Genomic DNA, 18,394 nt, shown 5'->3' with positions numbered 1-18,394 from the left:
TTGGAAACCTTTAAGTGAGTGCAACAATTTATCCCTCTCAGCAATATACCTATATACTAAGCAAGGTGTTTAAAATACAGAATTCCATTCTTCATGTTTGTACATGACTGGGATAAAGAATACTTTGTCATGATTTATGTTTTTTTTTCCTTTTTCTTGTATGCAACATTATGCTTCCAGTGTGAACTCTGGGAATTAAAAGGAAGGATATTTTAAATGAAAGATAGTGTGCTGAGAAATAAGAAAAAAATTTGTTTATATTAAGATAATATGGGGATATTCCAATTGTTTTGGCTTCTGGAAGAGATCATCAAATTACATTTTCAAAGGGGTAGTCATTCTTTTCATAAACTAAATCATCTCATATATGTAATACTGAATTAGTCCTCACTAAACTATAATCAGTACTTTTGTCAGAAGTAGTGACCAAGATGTCATGTCAATGTACTGTACTTTAGATAAAAATACACATTTTGACTCAATCTTGTACTTTGCCTGTAGTCATACAAGAAGTACAATGCATCCAAGGAATATGGAGAGTTAGTTACAAAGTGATTGTTTCTGTTTTAAAAGATCAAAAAGACAGCTGCTCTCTCACTGGGTGGTTAGCTAGCAATTGGTATTAGAGAGTCAATCAGCTCAATAGTGGTCCCAGTTATATGATCTGTATGGCAGTATCCTCAGATGTTGCTTCAACTATCATGTTAATGCTAGTCAGAGTTCTTAGTTCTTGGATATCCCAGTGAATTTCACCTACATTAAAAATTCTGCAAAGATGGAACTATCTCAAGACCACCTTGCTTTATATCACAAATCCATGAATGGGAAAAACAAAGAAAAAAAAACAAGAAATAAGGGGCAGCTAGGTGGCACAGTGGCTAGAGCACCAGCCTTGCATTCAGGAGGACCTGAGTTCAAATCCAGCTTCAGACCCTTGACACTTACTAGCTGTGTGACCCTGGGCAAGTCACTTAACCCTAATTTCCTCACCAAAATCAAAACAGAACAAGAAATATGAAAGTTGATAAAGTACCTTCCAGTTCTATATCTTTGATCCTATTATTTTGGTTTTCAATATATCATAAAAAATAAGACATTAAGACATTATCATAAAAGACATTAAGACATTATCATAAAAAATAAGACATTAAGGTTTGTAGGACCCACAATCTTTGAAGTACTAAACAATCTCTGATAAATAAATCTCCAATAAAATAATGTAAAAATTTGAGATACAAGTACTGATCATCTAACAGAAGCAGTATTTTGAAACTAAAACTTCATAAGGTAAAGTATGATTCATCAAGAAATTTTCAAATAACACAAAAGCATATCCATATCCAGAAAGTGCAGGATCTCTACAATACTTCCAGCATCAATTTAACCATAATTGCCCACTAATCATAATTGCACATACATATAAAGTATTCTTCTCCTCTTCCCTACTCTCAATTATCCAGAGCAAATACTCATCTGATCACCAAATACCCTATACCACTATCTCCTAAACAACTCCATCTTCTTGAGCTGATGTTTTAAACCAGGGATTGACAAACTATGATATATGGACAAATATATAACATCATCTACTTATTTTTATAGTCAGCAATTTTTTTAAAATTAGCTTGCCAGTCATTAAAAAAATAGGTGACCAACCAGATTTGACACATAAGCTATAGTTTGCCAATCTCTTCCCTAAATTGCTTAATAATTGCACTTTGCAAATTCCAAATGTTTAATAAATGTTTTCATTTATTCATGAGAATCCTGCAGCTGCTTTATGACAAGAATTAATTCAATAAAAATTCAGATATTTTAGTGAGAGAGAGAAAATTATAATTGCATACAAAGTGGATATATTATTTCAAAGGATAATATATTGCATATATGTACACATACATACATATCATATGTATGTATGCATAAATTGTGTGGGAATCATAATATTGAATGAATATCTTAATACATTTATTTGTTTTGATTTCCATGCATTCTTGTTTTCCCACTGTTTCCATCTGTAACCAGCAGTCCAGACTTCCACAAACTATTTTCCATTTTCTTTGGAAGAGTTAATTCACTCAGATCTGGAATTGCAAAAAGGCTGATTTTCCTGATTAGTGAATGAGCACAAACTCATCTACTCACTACAATGTTATATAAAGTGACTGGGGAAATCAACATAGTTAAATTTATTGACACACATATATACATATATACACACATAATATATGTTTTAACCTCTCATGTAGGAAAAAAAAGATATTTAATTTTAATATATCCTATTGCAACAATTATTCATTTTGTAAAATTCAGCATCAAGTTCACAATATTATTGACTGATATTCCTTGATTTTCACCATTAAACCACAACTTTATTATTTTGCATGCTAAATATACTTTTTTTTTCAGGGCAATGAGGGTTAAGTGACTTGCTCAGGGTCACACAGCTAGTAAGTGTCGAATTCTGAGAGTGGATTTGAACTCAGGTCCTCCTGAATCCAAGGCCAGTGCTTTATCCTCTGAGCCACCTAGCTGCCCCCCTAAATATACTTTTGATGAACAGTCTTATTCATAAAACTGTACCCTCAATTTAGGTCACATATTTTCTTGCTTTTTTTTTTTTACGGGGCAATGGGGTTACACAGCTAGTAAGTGTCAAGTGTCTGAGGCCGGATTTGAACTCAGGAACTCCTGAATCCAGGGCCGGTGCTTTATCCACAGGTCACATATTTTCAATGGGGTTTAACTCATTTAGGTTTCCAGTCTATTTTTCAAAAGCTATCTTCATCTCTTACATATTGTTTACTTCCTATATGTATTTTTAAGACTACCCTTTTACTTGCACTTCAGTATGTCTTGTCCTGTTTCACTGTGATATTAAATGACCTTTGAAATCTTTGGGCTCCCCCTAACATTAATTGCTACAGAACTATCTGGAGCACTCACTAACACAGGCACCTTATTAGCTCCAACTGTCATGAGTTTCCTTGGAGTAATATCCTTTCTTAAAAATCATAGAATTAATAGCTCAATGAAAGATAGCATGTATACATGGAGTGAAATCAAGCACTAGAGGGACAAAAAGCTTATTGAAAATTGGAGGACACAGATTGAGATGGATTAATTTGGTCTAGGTCAGCCTAGGGGCAATAGAAGCACAAACGTTCGACTATTGCTGTCAGAAAATTAAATCATGTAAAAATCATTGTAGTCCCCAATATTTCATACATTGCTGCCTCTAGTATCAGCCCCTGAACAGGTATTATATCAAACAACTTTCCACATTCCCTGTTATAGCATTGCAAGAACACCTTCCATTAGTTTTCTACCTCTTACTCTGGGAAAAGGAATAAAATCAATTCTACTACCAATGCTGCTGGAATAGACATAATAGTCATTTAACTGTCCTAACGTTTGATTCACCATTGCTACATACCTCCCCTCCCCCAATTAGTACTGGAAAGTCTTTCCAGAATGAAAAGATTTTAAGTACAGGACAAGCAATTTAATATGTACTTCACCTCTTGAGATCAAAATAAATTAAGTCTGAGAAACACAGAATTAGAATATTGGTAGTAGGTCACACATGTTTTGACTCTATCATGTAATTTGAAGGGGTTATGATGATAAAATCACATGTCATCATAACCCCTTCTAATTTCATAGGATGACAGAGCATAGGTTTATGTGCATGTTTATATGTGTGTAAATGTGAATATAACTTCACTTATTACAATTTTTGTCATGAAATGTATATATAAATATATATATATATATATATATGTTCATAGAGAGAGCTTTAAGCTTTTCATATATTACCTAATTTTATTCTCATAGGAATAAAAATATATATATACTATTAATGTTATTATCTTCATTCTATATATGAATACATTGAAAGGCAATAAACTATGGAAGCTAGGTAATTCTAAAAGGATAGCCTGGTTGCATGGGGCGAAGTTTTATGTTGGTGATGGTAGGTGCTTTATGAGTTAATTTTGTGTGGAAGGCCATATACACATACATATAAAGTTCTTTTCCTCTTCCCCTCTCTCACTTATCCAGAGAAAAATAATAATTTATATTAATTGGCTTAATGGTAAAGAGTAGTTTCTTATTCACTTTATTTAATGGGGAGGACTAAATTGGTTTTATTGTCATTCCCTTTTTATCTTTTGAATTCTTGCTTTTATTCCACTTTCTGAAAGGAAAAATCTTTCCAATTTGGAAGTTGTTATAGAATAAAAGAAAGGATACAAAAGCAGCTGTTGTGATCATCAAGAACTCAGTGTTAGGAAGAAAAATGCTGTTGCCAGGAAGTCTAGGAAACAAGCATGGTGCAGACATATAGATATCAATATTATTTTCTCAGAGAAGTTAAGTGACATGATACCTTAAGTAACTGGTACTTTTAGAAGTGATATTCAAACCAGGCAAAACCTCTTTTTTTTTTTTTCAGGGCAATGGGGTTTAAGTGACTTGCCCAGGGTCACACAGCTAGTAAGTGTCTGAGGCTGGGTTTGAACTCAGGTCCTCCTGAATCCAAGGCTAGTGCCTTATCCATTGCGCCACCTAGCTGCCCCCCAGGCAAAACTTCTTACAGGCAAAGTGGATTAATTCTTTGGTATGTTAAGAGACCTTTGGTTGTGAAAATGGAATTTTAGAGATGATTGTACCTAATCTTCTATTATATAGAAGAGGAATTTGAGTGTCAAAGTTACAGTGACTTATCCAAGGTCTCACAGTTGGTTAATAAGTGAAAGAGAAGGAACGAGAAACTAGACTCCAAAACAGTCTTTCTGCTTCATCCTATTGACTATTTGGAAGAAAAAAAATGTAGTAAAAATGATCTGTCTTCTTTTAGTTGATCAGATATGATTTTTCTTGAACAATGATGCTGTTAACATTGTAATTTCTCTTCTGTGTATTTGCTCTTAACATTTTAGCTGAAAACTGTAATGATGAGTGTTTAATTGGAAATTTTTCATCATTCCTATCCATGCCTTTCAAGCTTCTACCTTAGTTACCCAATTTCATTTAAAACAGACTTTATTTTAAAATTATTTTAGTTAATTATGACCCAGAAGTTACATAATTTAGCCATTGAGACTCTCTTTTCTGTGTTTTAACTTCTCTGATACATTTGTCATTTCGCCTTAAAAGTATTTGATCAATTAAAGAAAATATACATGTCTATAACTCCCAAAAAAGTAAGCAAATAAACATGTTCAAAATATGATGATTTACCCTGGCATTTATTTACCTTAACCTTCTTGGATTTTAGGAAATAAATTCTTATAACTTCCTAAATGAGAGATACCAAGTGAATCTTAATTGCATGACTGATCTGATAGATGTGCCAAATTTCAACTTTTCACAGAGTCATTTACTACTAAAATAGAACACAGTGAGTTCCCCACAGTGAACAAAAAACCCTTGAAATTCAATTATTCCTTGATGAGAGTCACTAGAATCTTTGCACATGATGTCAGAAATATTTTTTTTATTCTGAGTTCCAAATAAAATGCTAGTAATTAGTGATGTATTAAAAAGAAAAATAAAACTATTGTTGTCTTTCCCCTTTTCATAAGTTGATTGTTTAACAGCATTAAGTTTAAGATGTTCAAGATTAGATATAAAATTTTCCTATGAAATATTTTTTATTTGAGATATACTTCTGGAATACTGCATGGTGATTCAGAAAAGAAAACAAGGAATATAACATCTCAGATGATCAAAAAATATATATTGAGTCATCTCTTGGTCAAAACCTAAAAGGAAATGGCTTTGTAAATGAATGAGAAAGAAGCGCATTTAAATCATGATTTATCTATCACTACATAGTATGATACAAATGATTTACTACTATTTATATATGATATTAATATGCAATAGAATTTGGATTTAGTGCATAATAGCCTCCTTGCATATGTGAATAACACAATAAATATGTCGAGGGACACAATCTAAAATTGGAGTGATGTCTTATTACTTTCAGCACATGATTTTTAGTGGGCTAGTTTTCACCTTTATAAAAATATATATTACGTTTTGTATGATGATGAAAAACAAAAAGAAAAATTATTAGTGTTAACAGTAATATCCTTGTGGTAGCATCTAATGGATTTTTATCATTTAATTTTTGAACTTCACAATGTCCATCAAAATTGAGGAGCACCTAAAGAGGAATGGCCCTCTGTATGATACTAATTTTCAATAATCAAGAGACTTTGTTTCATTCCTTTAAGCTATTCAATACCTGTAGAATGTTTTTAATCAAAGATGGGCTTTTGTTTTGGGGAGAAACTTGGAGGAACTAAAGAAACTTTGTGAAATTCTAACAACTACTCAGTCTAGAAATATAAATAACTGGAGGGAAAAGTCAGTTGGTAACACAAGAAGTATAAGTGATCACCAACGAAAAGTTTGGTATTTACCAAATCCTTTGGTATCTACACAATTTCTCAATATCTAAAGGAAGTCACTCAGAACAAAGGGTGAACTTTAATGTTTATTTATGGAAGGACATGAAAAGTAGTCCCATAGAAAAATCAAGCATAGACTTATTGTAAGCTGCATTGTTGGACAGAAAACTTATGTAGGTGCATTGAAATGTCAAATTCAACAATATAAATTCAACATTTAATCTTAAACAACTCATATATATATATATATATATATATATATATATACCATAGACATGTATTTGCCCATGTCCTTATATTGTAAGCTATAATGCGTTTCCTTTCAATAAGTGCTTTTAATAGCACTAAATTTTTAATCTATTATAATCATTTGGGAGTTGTTTACTGCACTTTTTAATCACCACAAGGAAAAAAGAAATCTTAAAATCAACTGTTTAATACTAAGAAGAAACATATCTTTGCTTGAACTTATAGTGACCCTTTATGGATCCTAATAGTTAGGGATTATGGGACTTTGATTTCTTGTAATCTTAATCATTTTGGGGGATATTCTCTTAAGTGAATTTTTAGGCTATTAGGTTGAATTGCCACATTTATTTGCCCTTTTCTGTTCCTTTTCCCTCTGGGGACTAAGTATACTATTCCATTGTTTCAAATATGTATCAGTTACTATGCCATTTGGCATTTTGAAACATATCTAAGTCAAATAGAAGGTCAAAGAAAGGTTTCTAACAATATTTTCAAACAAAGCTAAAAGGTTGTTAAATTGTACCATTATTTAAAATGTAAAGAATTAATTGTTATTTGAGGTTTTTTTGCCTCGGCTCGCACTGGCCTGGGGCTCCACAAACCACACAGTGCTCCACCCACTGGTTGTAGCTAGGGCTCTGGCACCTCACATCATCACCACTCGCTGATGCCTACTTGGGCCTGGCAAAATTATAATGATTGGAAACCTAGTGAGGGCAGTGATGTGACTGTCAGAGTGGCCATCCCATTGGCTGGGACTGTGTGCAGTGTTTCTAGGTTTGGGGGAGGAGAATTGGGCATTCTCGGTGGAAGCTGGAAAGCGACAGGCATTCTGCTCTGTATTTTCAGCTGATTCCTGGGTGGTAGTATTTTTTCAGGTATTATAATTTCCCTTTCCCCATTTTATTTCCTTTCCCTTGATCCTACTGATCCTTTTTGAGTTTTTTTTTTAAGTTCATTCTTGTGAAAATAAATCTTGTTCTGTTTTGAGGGTGGCTGCCAGTCTCCTTCCTTGCCCCAATATTGCTGAGAGCCGCTTAGCTAGCACTCCCCAATTAAAAATTTGTCTCCACAGTTTTTGGCAAATCAACCAGGAGTTGATTAACCTAGTGAATTTCTTACCCCCCCTCCCCCTTATTTGGCCATGAGCCAGCTAACCTGGGGGATGTTCTTGCCCCTCCCCCATTGCCCCCTTAGGCAACCTCCCTTGTTCTTAAAAAATCCTTAGCGTTTATCTTGCTGGTCAAAGAAAAGCCGGTTCATTTTGAACTGCACCATGATTGAATATTTGGCTCCCCCCTTGTATATTCAAATTGGCATATTTTGGGAGAGCATATTGTCCCGATTTAAACTGTTGGCCTGCTCAATACTTACTCATGGCATTGCTGGTTTCCTCATCACAAACAGTAAAAAATTGTTGGAACAATGGTATAGGAGAGTTTATCTTTCCCACTGAGCATATATACAATATTACTGGAAGCATTACAACTATATTAGAACTTTACTATACCACTATCATTATAACTCAAATGGCTATAAATTTTATTCTCATTATTATCATTGCAATGTGGTATTTTTTTCCAAAAAAGCTATAAAGAGAGGAAGGGATGTGGTCATAGCAGACCACGTGTTCAGAGAGATACTAGTACAGGTCTCTCTATTGGAGATGACCTGAGTTCAGAAACAGATTTAGACCAGTCTTTAGAATCAGATCAACAGAAACTGCTCCCCCTACAGAATGTTACAGCCCGCAGAGGAGCACAGCATAAAACATATAGCCCATTCAGTCCAAAGGATCTGTGTGCATGGAAGAAATTTATACCTAGGTTTTCATCAGAATCTGAAGTCAGTAATTTCGCAGTTAAGGTATATATTTAATAGATATCAACCCACTTGGGCTGATGTCACTTGTCTTATGGAAATTATACTATCCCCAAGTGAAATTGCAGATATTGTCACAGCAGGATATTCCTTGGTGGCCTCTGGGGAAGCATTAACAGAGTGGCCTCTCCAGGAGCCAAACTGGGATTATAATGATCCACAGCAATTCCAAGAATTAAAAAATGCTAAGGAAACGTTACTGAAAGTAATGGAATCCTGTTCTAAGAAATATGACAACTAGCAAAAGTTTTAAAACTTTCTTATGAGCCTAATGAATAACCTAATAGATTTTATGATAGACTTTGTGAAGCCACTAGGTAATTTACAGGACTGGACCCACTAGACTCAAAAGATTCCTATATTGTACAGAATACATTCATATATCAATCATTGCCAGAAATGCGTAAATTTTTATGACACAGTGTCCAGGCTGGAAAGATATGGCTGTAGAAAGGCTTAAAGAAATTGCCACCTATATCTTTGAGGTGAATGAAGACAATATGGCTAAGCAAAGCATTCTTGCACCAGCACTTTCAGGTCAGGCATTTAAAGGTCAGGACAAAACCCCTAAGGGGTGTCAGTACTATGAAAAACAAGGACACTCATTGAGAGAATGTAGAATTAGAAAGCAAGAATTCAGGTGGGCAGTAACTGAGGGTCTGGAATATTTTTTCAGGAGAAACCAGAAAAATTATGGAAATTTTTACCAGAAAGGAAACAACCAAGATAATTACAGACCTTATTACAACCAGAATCAGTATATTTGTAGACCCTATCAGGGAGGTACAGAAGGACAGAGTCAGAATTGGGGTAACTGTGGAATCCCTCAGAGGGAGACACAGGACTGACGGTGTCCAGGGGAGGAGTGGAAAATAAATACAGAAAGCTTTACTTTTCCAGATCCTGAATTTTTGAACCCTCTTGTACCAATCCATTCACCTCCCTAGAGTAACGAATCCCATGTGACCCTTAAAGTTGGGGACACGTATCATGATTGTCTGTTAGATACAGGAGCCTCTAAATCAGTCTTAGTTCGTAAACCAGACCCTGGATGCAATGCTATTGGATCTTTAAATGTGGTAGGAGTCTCAGGTAAGGCCCAAAGAGTGGCAGAATTAACCCCTTGCATGGTATCTATGGGGTCTTTAACTGTAGAACATTCATTTTTACTTATGCCCAATGCCCCTGTAAATTTATTAGGTCATGATCTCCTTTGTAAACTTAGAGCAACCATATCTTGTGCTCCAGATGGGGCTGTCTCTCTGCTGCTGCCAGAGGATACTGTTTATTTATTACCAATTTTGATTGCAGATGCTCAAGGAGCAGTGGTGGATACATCCAAGATCCCCTCTGACATTCCTGAGTCCGTATGGGCCTCATCCTCTACTGAAGTGGGGCTCCTTAAATTTGCTATGCCTGTTACTATTAAAGTTAAAGGGGGACCACCTCCATCCATTCCACAGTATCCATTGTCTAAAGAAGCTATAGAAGGGATCACCCCTATAATTGAGGCTCTAAAAAGTCAGGGTATTATTGTCCCATGTCATCATTCTCCATGTAATACTCCCATTTTGCCAATTAAAAAACCCAAGCCTGGCCCAGATGGCAACCCTATTTATCATTTTGTACAAGATCTTAGAGCTATTAACAATTATGTTATTCCTAGACATGCTATAGTCCCTAATCCTACCACCATAATTTCGTCAATTCCATGTGAGGCTACATACTTCACAGTGGTAGACCTCTGTTCTGCCTTTTTCTCTATACCAGTGCATGAGAACTTCCAATATTTATGTGCCTTTACCTGGAAAAATACACAGTGGACCTGGACTAGACTCCCACAGGGATTTGTGGACAGTCCTACATTATTTTCTCAAATTTTACAACAGTACCTGGCCTCTACTACTTTTTTTTTTTTTAATGTATGAGGTATTTTATTTTTTCCGTTACATGCAAAGATAGTTCTCAACTTTCGTCTATACATGATTTACAATTTCAGATCCTTCTCCCTCCCTCCCCTCCCTCCCCCCTCCCCCAGACAGCAGGCAATCTGATATAGGCCATATCTATATATCTCTATACATATACATACATATACATACATACATATATATATATATATATATATACACACACACACACATATGTATATACACATAATAACATTAATCCTATTTCTGCATTAATCCTGTTACAAGAGAAAGAATCAGAGCAGTGATGCAAAACCTCAAAATAGAAAAAAAAAAAACAGCACCCAAAACAAAAGAAATAATATGGTTCAATCAGCATCTATACTCCACAGTTCTTTTTTTTTTTTTTTTGGATTTGGAGATCCTCTTCTATCATGAGTTCCCTAGAACTCTTCTGTACCATTGCATTGGTGAGAAGAATATAGTCCATCACAGTAGGTCAACACTCAATGTTGATGATACTGTGTACAATGTTCTTCTGGTTCTTCTCATCTCACTCATCATCAGCTCATGTAAGACCCTCCAGGTTTCTCTGAACTCCTCCTCCTCATCATTTCTTACAGCACAATAGTATTCCATTGTATTCATATCCCACAACTTGTCCAGCCATTCCCCAATTGATGGGCACCCCCTCAACTTCCAATTCCTTGCTACCACGTAAAGAGCAGCTATAAATATTTTTGTACATGTGAGTCCCTTTCCCCCTTCCATGATTTCTTTGGGCAAAAGACCTAAAAGTGGGATTGCTGGGTCAAAGGGTATGCACAGCTTTATCGCCCTTTGGGCATAATTCCAAATTGCTCTCCAGAATGGTTGGATCAGCTCACAGCTCCACCAACAATGCATTAGTGTTCCAATTTTCCCACAGCCTCTCCAACATTTATTATCTTCCTTTTTTGTCATTTTAGACAATCTGATAGGTGTCAGGTGGTACCTCAGAGTTGTTTTAATTTGCATCTCTCTAATCATTAGAGATTTAGAGCATTTTTTCATATGGAAATAGATAGCTTTGGTTTCTTCATCAGAAAACTGCCTGTTCATATCCTTTGACCATTTCTCAATTGGGGAATGACTTGGATTCTTATAAATTTGATTTAATTCCCTATATATTTTAGAGATGAGGCCTTTATCAGAAGTACTGGCCACAAAAATTGTTTCCCAGCTTTCTGCCTCCCTTCCAATTTTGGATGCATTGCTTCTGTTTGTACAAAATTTTTTTTTAATTTAATGTAATCAAAATCATCCACTTTGCATTTTATAATATACTCTATCTCTTGTTTGGTCAAAAACTGTTTTCCTTTCCAAAGATCTGATAGGTACACTATTCCTTTCTCTCCTAATTTACCTATGGTATCACCTCTTATGTCTGAATCATGTATCCATTTTGACCTTATTTTAGTATAAGGTGTAAGATGTTGGTCTATGCCTAATTTCTGCCATACTATCTTCCAGTTTTCCCAGCAGTTTTTGTCAAATACTGACTTCCTATCCCAGAAGCTGGAGTCTTTGGGTTTATCAAACACTACATTACTAGTGTCATTTACTACTGCATTTCCTGAACCTAGCCTATTCCATTGATCTACCACTCTATTTTTTAGCCAGTACCAGATAGTTTTGATGACTGCTGCTTTATAGTAAAGCTCCAGGTTTGGTACCGCTAACCCACCTTCCTGTGAATTTTTTTTTCATTATTTCCCTGGATATTCTTGATTTTTTGTTTTTCCAGATGAATTTTGTTATTATTTTTTCTAGCTGTATAAAATAATTTTTAGGTAGTCTGATTGGTATGGCACTGAATAAGTAAATTAATTTAGGCAGTATTGTCATTTTTACCATATTAGCTCTGCCTATCCATGAACAACTGATATCTTTCCAATTATTTAGATCTGATTTGATTTGTGTGAAGAGTGTTTGGTAGTTGTGTTCATAGAGTTCCTGGGTTTGTCTTGGCAAGTAGACTCCCAAGTATTTTATATTATCTACCAGTACTTTAAATGGAATTTCTCTTTCTATCTCTTGCTGCTGGACTTTGTTGGTCATGTATAGAAATGCTGATGATTTATGTGGATTTATTTTATATCCTGCTACTTTGCTAAAGTTGTTAATTGTTTCAAGTAATTTTTGACTTGATTCTCGAGGATTCCTTAAGTATACCATCATATCATCTGCAAAGAGTGATAGTTTTGTTTCCTCCTTGCCTATTCTAATTCCTTTAATTCCTTTCTCTTCTCTGATTGCTAAAGCTAACATTTCTGGAACAATATTAAATAATAGGGGTGATAATGGACATCCCTGTTTCACCCTTGATCTTATTGGGAAGTCCTCTAATTTATCTCCATTGCATATAATACTTGCTGATGGCTTTAGGTAGATACTGTTTATTATTCTAAGGAAAGCTCCTCCTATTCCTAAACTCTCTACTGTTTTTATTAGGAATGGGTGCTGTACTTTGTCAAAAGCTTTCTCTGCATCTATTGAGCTAATCATATGATTTTGGTTGGTTTTCTTATTAATGTGGTTGATTATGTTAATAGTTTTCCTAATGTTGAACCAGCCCTGCATTCCTGGTATAAATCCCACCTGGTCATAGTGTATTATCCTGGTGATCACTTGCTGTAATCTCCTTGCTAATATCTTATTTAAGATTTTAGCATCAATATTCATTAGGCAAATTGGTCTATAATTTTCTTTTTATGTTTTGGCTCTGCCTGGTTTTGGTACCACCACCATATTTGTGTCATAAAACGAATTTGGTAGAACTCCTTCTTCCCCTATTTTTCCAAATGATTTGTATAATATTGGAATTAATTGTTCTTTAAATGTTTGGTAGAATTCACATGTAAACCCATCTGGCCTTGGGGATTTTTTCTTAGGGAGTTCATTAATAGCTTGTTCAATTTCTTTTTCTAATATGGATTTATTTAAGGATTTTATTTCCTCTTCCGTTAACCTGGGCAGTTTGTATTTTTGTAAATATTCATCCATTTCATTTAGATTGTCAAATTTATTGGCATACAGTTGGGCAAAATAATTGCTAATTATTTACTTAATTTCCACTTCAATGGTGGTAACATCAACCTTTTAATTTTTGATACTGGTAATTTGGTTTTCTTCTTTCTTTTTTTAAATCAAATTAACCAATATTTTATCTATTTTATTGGTTTTTTCATAAAACCAGCTCTTAGTTTTATTGATTAATTCTATTGTTTTTTTTGCTTTCAATCTTATTAATTTCTCCTTTAATTTTCAGGATCTCTAATTTAGTGTCTAATTGGGGATTTCTAATTTGTTCTTTTTCTAGCTTTTTAAGTTGCATGCCCAATTCATTAAACTCTTCTTTCTCTTTTTTATTCATGTAAGCATTTATAGCTATAAACTTTCCCCTAAGCACTGCTTTGGCTGCATCCCATAGATTTTGGTTTGTTCACTCATTTTTGTCATTCTCTTGGATAAAGTTATTGATTGTTTCTATGATTTCTTGTTTGGCCCATTCATACTTTAGAATGAAATTATTTAGTTTCCAATTGATTTTCATTCTACTTTTCCCTGGCTCTTTCTTACATGTAATTTTTATTGCATCATGATCTGAGAAGGATGCATTTACTATTTCTGCCTTTCTGCATTTGACTATGATGTTTTTGTGCCCTAATACATGGTCAATTTTTGAAAATGTGCCATGTACTGCTGAGAAAAAGGTATATTCCTTTCTATCCCCATTCAATTTTCTCCAGACATCTATCATGTCTAACTTTTCTAGTAATCCATTCACCTCTTTCACTTCTTTCTTATTTATTTTTCTGCTAGATTTATCTAACTCTGAGAGGGGGAGATTCAGATCCCCCACTAGTATAGTATTACTGTCTAATTCCTCTTGTAACTCATTTAACTTCTCCTCTAAGAACTTGGATGTTATACCACTTGCTGCATACATATTTAATATTGATATTACTTCATTATCTATAGTACCTTTAAGTAAGATGTAATTTCCTTCCTTATCTCTTTTAATGAGATCTATTTTTGCCTGCACTTTGTCTGAGATAAGGATTGCTACCCCTGCCTTTTTTACTTTAGCTGAGGCATAATATATTCTGCTCCAGCCTTTTACCTTTACTCTGTGTGTATCTCTCTGCTTCAAATGTGTTTCTTGTAAACAGCATATTGTAGGGTTCTGGTTTTTAATCCACTCTGCAATTCGCTTCCGTTTTATAGTAGAGTTCATCCCATTCACATTCACAGTTATTATTACTGACTGTCTATTCCCCTCCATTCTATTTACCCCCTTTGTACTTTTCCCCCCTTCTTTCACCCTATCCCTCCTCACCGACGTTTTACTTCTTACCCCTGCCTCCCCCGATCTGCCCTCCCTTTTTATCACCCCCCTCTCTTTTCTTTACCCTTTTCTCCCTTGCTTTTGTCCTCCCTTCTATCAGTCCCCCCTTTCCCTTCCCCTTTTGTTTCCCTAAAGAATGAGTTAAGTTTCTTTATCCCAATGAACGTATATGTTATTCCCTCTTTAAGTCAAATCTAATGAGAATAGGGTTGAAACCATGTTCTCCCCTCCTTTCTTTCCCTCTATTGTAATAGGTTTTTTTCAACCTCTTCATATAATATAATTCATCCCATTCCACCTCCCCTTTCTTCTCCTCCCCATAGACTCGCTTTTTATCCCCTTAATTCTTTTGTATCATCACATCAAAGACAATTTATATTTATACCCTCTATATAAAGTCCTTCTCTCTGCCCAAATACATTTACAGTTCTTAAGAGTTATGAGTATTATCTTCCTATGTAGGGATATAAACAGTTTAACCTAATAGGGTAACTTTTTTTTTCCCCTCTGTTTACCTTTTTAAACTTCTCTTGAGTCTTGTATGTTGAGATCAAATTTTCTATTCAGTTCTGGTCTTTTCACCAGGAATGATTGAAATTCCCCAATTTCATTAAATGTCCATCTTTTCCCCAGAAAGAAAATGCACATTTTTGCTGGGTAATAGATTCTCGGCTGCAATTCAAGCTCCTTTGCCTTCCGGAATATCATATTCCAAGCCTTGCGGTCCTTTAATGTTGAAGCTGCCAGGTCCTGAGCAATCCTGACTGTGGCTCCATGATATTTAAATTGCTTCTTTCTGGCTGCTTGGAGTATTTTCTCCTTCACCTGATAATTCAGGAATTTGGCTACAATATTCCTTGGAGTTTTCCTTTTGGGGTCCCTTTCAGGAGGTGATCGGTGGATTCTTTCAATGATGATTTCATCCTCTGATTCTATGATATCAGGGCAGTTCTCCTTAATAATTTCCTGGAATATGGTGTCTAGATTCTTTTTCTGGTCATGGCTTTCAGGCAGTCCAATGATTCTCAAATTGTCTCTCCTCGATCTGTTTTCCAGATCAGTTGTCTTTCCAATGAGGTATTTCACATTTTCTTCTATTTTTTCATTTTTAAAATTCTGCTTGACTGATTCTTGGTGTCTCATGGATTCCTTATCTTCCAACTGTCCCACTTTAATTTTTAAGGCATTGTTTTCTTCAGTGAGATTATGCACTTTTTTTTCCATTTGGCCAAGTGAATTTTTTAAGGTATTGTTTTCTTCAGTGAGATTATGTAGCTTTTTTTCCATTTGGCCAAATGAATTTTTTAAGGCTTTGTTTTCTTCAGCTTCCTTTTCCAAGCTGCTGATTCTTTTTTCATAGTTTTTTGTTTTGCTTTCATTTCTCTCCCCATTTTTTCTTCTACCTCTTGCAATTGATTTTTAAAATCCTTTTTGAGCTCTTCCAGGAAGGCTTTTTGTTCTTGTGACCAATTCACCTTCCCTTGTGAGGCTTCAGATGTAGCCAATTTGAGGCTATTGTCCTCATCTGAGTTTGTGTTGGCTTCTTCCCTATTGATACAGAAGCTCTCAATGGAGAGGGCTCTTTTTTGCTTCTTACTCATTATTGCAGCTTATTTATTTATTCTTTAAGTTGAGGTCTGCTCTGGGGGCACCAGGGTCCCTGTTTTGGGCTTCTTGTGCAGGTGTATAGGTGCTGTGTGACCGGGCTTTTACTCTGAGGCCTTTATGGTGTGTGGAGATCCCCCGCCCTGCACTTCCTGTCTGATTGTGCTCGGCCAGCCAGGTGCCCGACCCCGGCGTCTGATCCCGCCGTTCGTGGCCCTCTTGGCCGGTGCAGGTAGGTTTGTCCACTGTCCTTCTTGGCCACCAGATTTTTGAACCAGGTTCCGGGAGCCTCAGTTGTTTGGCTGTGGCCCGCAGCTCCTGCTGACTTGCCCCGACCCCCTTGGCGCTGGGTTGCTGCCCTGCGCTGGGCCTCCCTTTTGCTCGAGTCAGACCAATCTTTTCCTGAAGTCTTCTAAATTATCTCTGGTTGGAGGACTGTGTCTCTCTGTCTCTTTGCAGGTTCTGTAGTTTCAGAATCCGTCCAGAGGCTTGATTTAATGTTCGTTTTGAGGGAACAGAAGGAGAACTCAGGCAGCTTGCTGCTTCCTCTCCGCCATCTTGGCTCCGCCCCCCCCCCATTACTTTTAAAGGTTCCATTTTAGTGCAGTATGTAGATGATTTACTTTTAGGCTCCCCTGATGCTGACACCCGTTAGGAAGACAGCTACCATTTATTATTAGAACTATACAAGAGAGGCCATAAGGTCTCTAAGTCAAAGGTGCAATGGTATTTACCTCAGGTAGAATATTTGGGCTTCATTCTGGCTGCTGGAACTTGCTCCGTCTCTCCTAAGCGAGTCCAAGCTATTCAACAACTCACTGCTCCCTCTACTAAGAAGCCATTAAGGGCCATTCTGGGAACAGCTGGGTATTGCAGACAATAGATACCCTCTTTTGGTGAAATCATTAAGCCTCTTATAGCTCTAACCAAAAATTCTGTCCCAGAACCTTTACAGCTGGATTCCCAGCATCTCTTAGCTATAACAGAATTCAAGCGGGCATTGTTATCAGCACCTGCACTACGACTCCCAGATTACAATAAGCCTTTTACTCTTTTTGGGCATGAACAAAAGGGAGTGGCTTCTTCGGTCCTGACTCAATCATTAGGACCTGTCCAGTATCCAATAGCTTATTATTCCAGCCAACTAGATTCTGTGGCCTCTGGGTTGCCACCCTGCCTCAGGGCAGTGGCGGCTACAGCCCTTTTGGTAGCAAAAGCCTCTGATTTGGTCCTAGGTAATCGTCTTACGATACAATGTCCCCACAAAGTAGAGGCCCTCTTATTACACCATAGAACACAAGACTTTTCAGATCAAAGGCTGGGTAAGTATGAAGTAACCCTGCTAGGTCATAAAAATATCACTTTAAAACACTGTACACTCCTTAACCCAGCAACAGTGCTCCCTAACTTACCACTCTTGGAGGAGTCATTAAATGACTGTGCCTCTTTAGTTGATACGGCTGAGAAACCCTGTGATGACCTTTTGGATATACCTTTAGAGAACCCTGATATTGTCTTCTATACAGATCGTTCTTTGTTTATGAAAGATGGCACCTGTTTCACTTGGGCTGCTGTAGTTTCTGATTATGATATTATCTGGGCAGCTTCTCTGCCTTCACATTTTAGTGCACAAGGTGCTGGACTTCTGGCTCTTACACAAGCCTGTAACATAGCCAAAGGGAAGAGTGCTACCATTTATACCGACTCCAGATATGCCTTCGGTATATGCCATGCTGTAGGTATGCTTTGGCTACAGAGGGGCTTTCTAACATCCTCTGGCAAAGCTATTGCTAATGGAGACCTTATCAAGGACCTCCTATCTGCCCTGAAACTTCCCTCTGCTCTAGCAATTATACATTGCCCTGCCCACACAGGGAATAGTGATCTTGTTTCAATCGGAAACTCATGAGCTGATTCAGCAGCTAAGCTCCCTG

This window comes from Dromiciops gliroides, chromosome 3, assembly GCF_019393635.1.
Source record: "Dromiciops gliroides isolate mDroGli1 chromosome 3, mDroGli1.pri, whole genome shotgun sequence".
In the NCBI taxonomy this organism is placed as follows: Eukaryota; Metazoa; Chordata; class Mammalia; order Microbiotheria; family Microbiotheriidae; genus Dromiciops; species Dromiciops gliroides.
Note: the sequence above shows the minus strand (reverse complement) of the source record.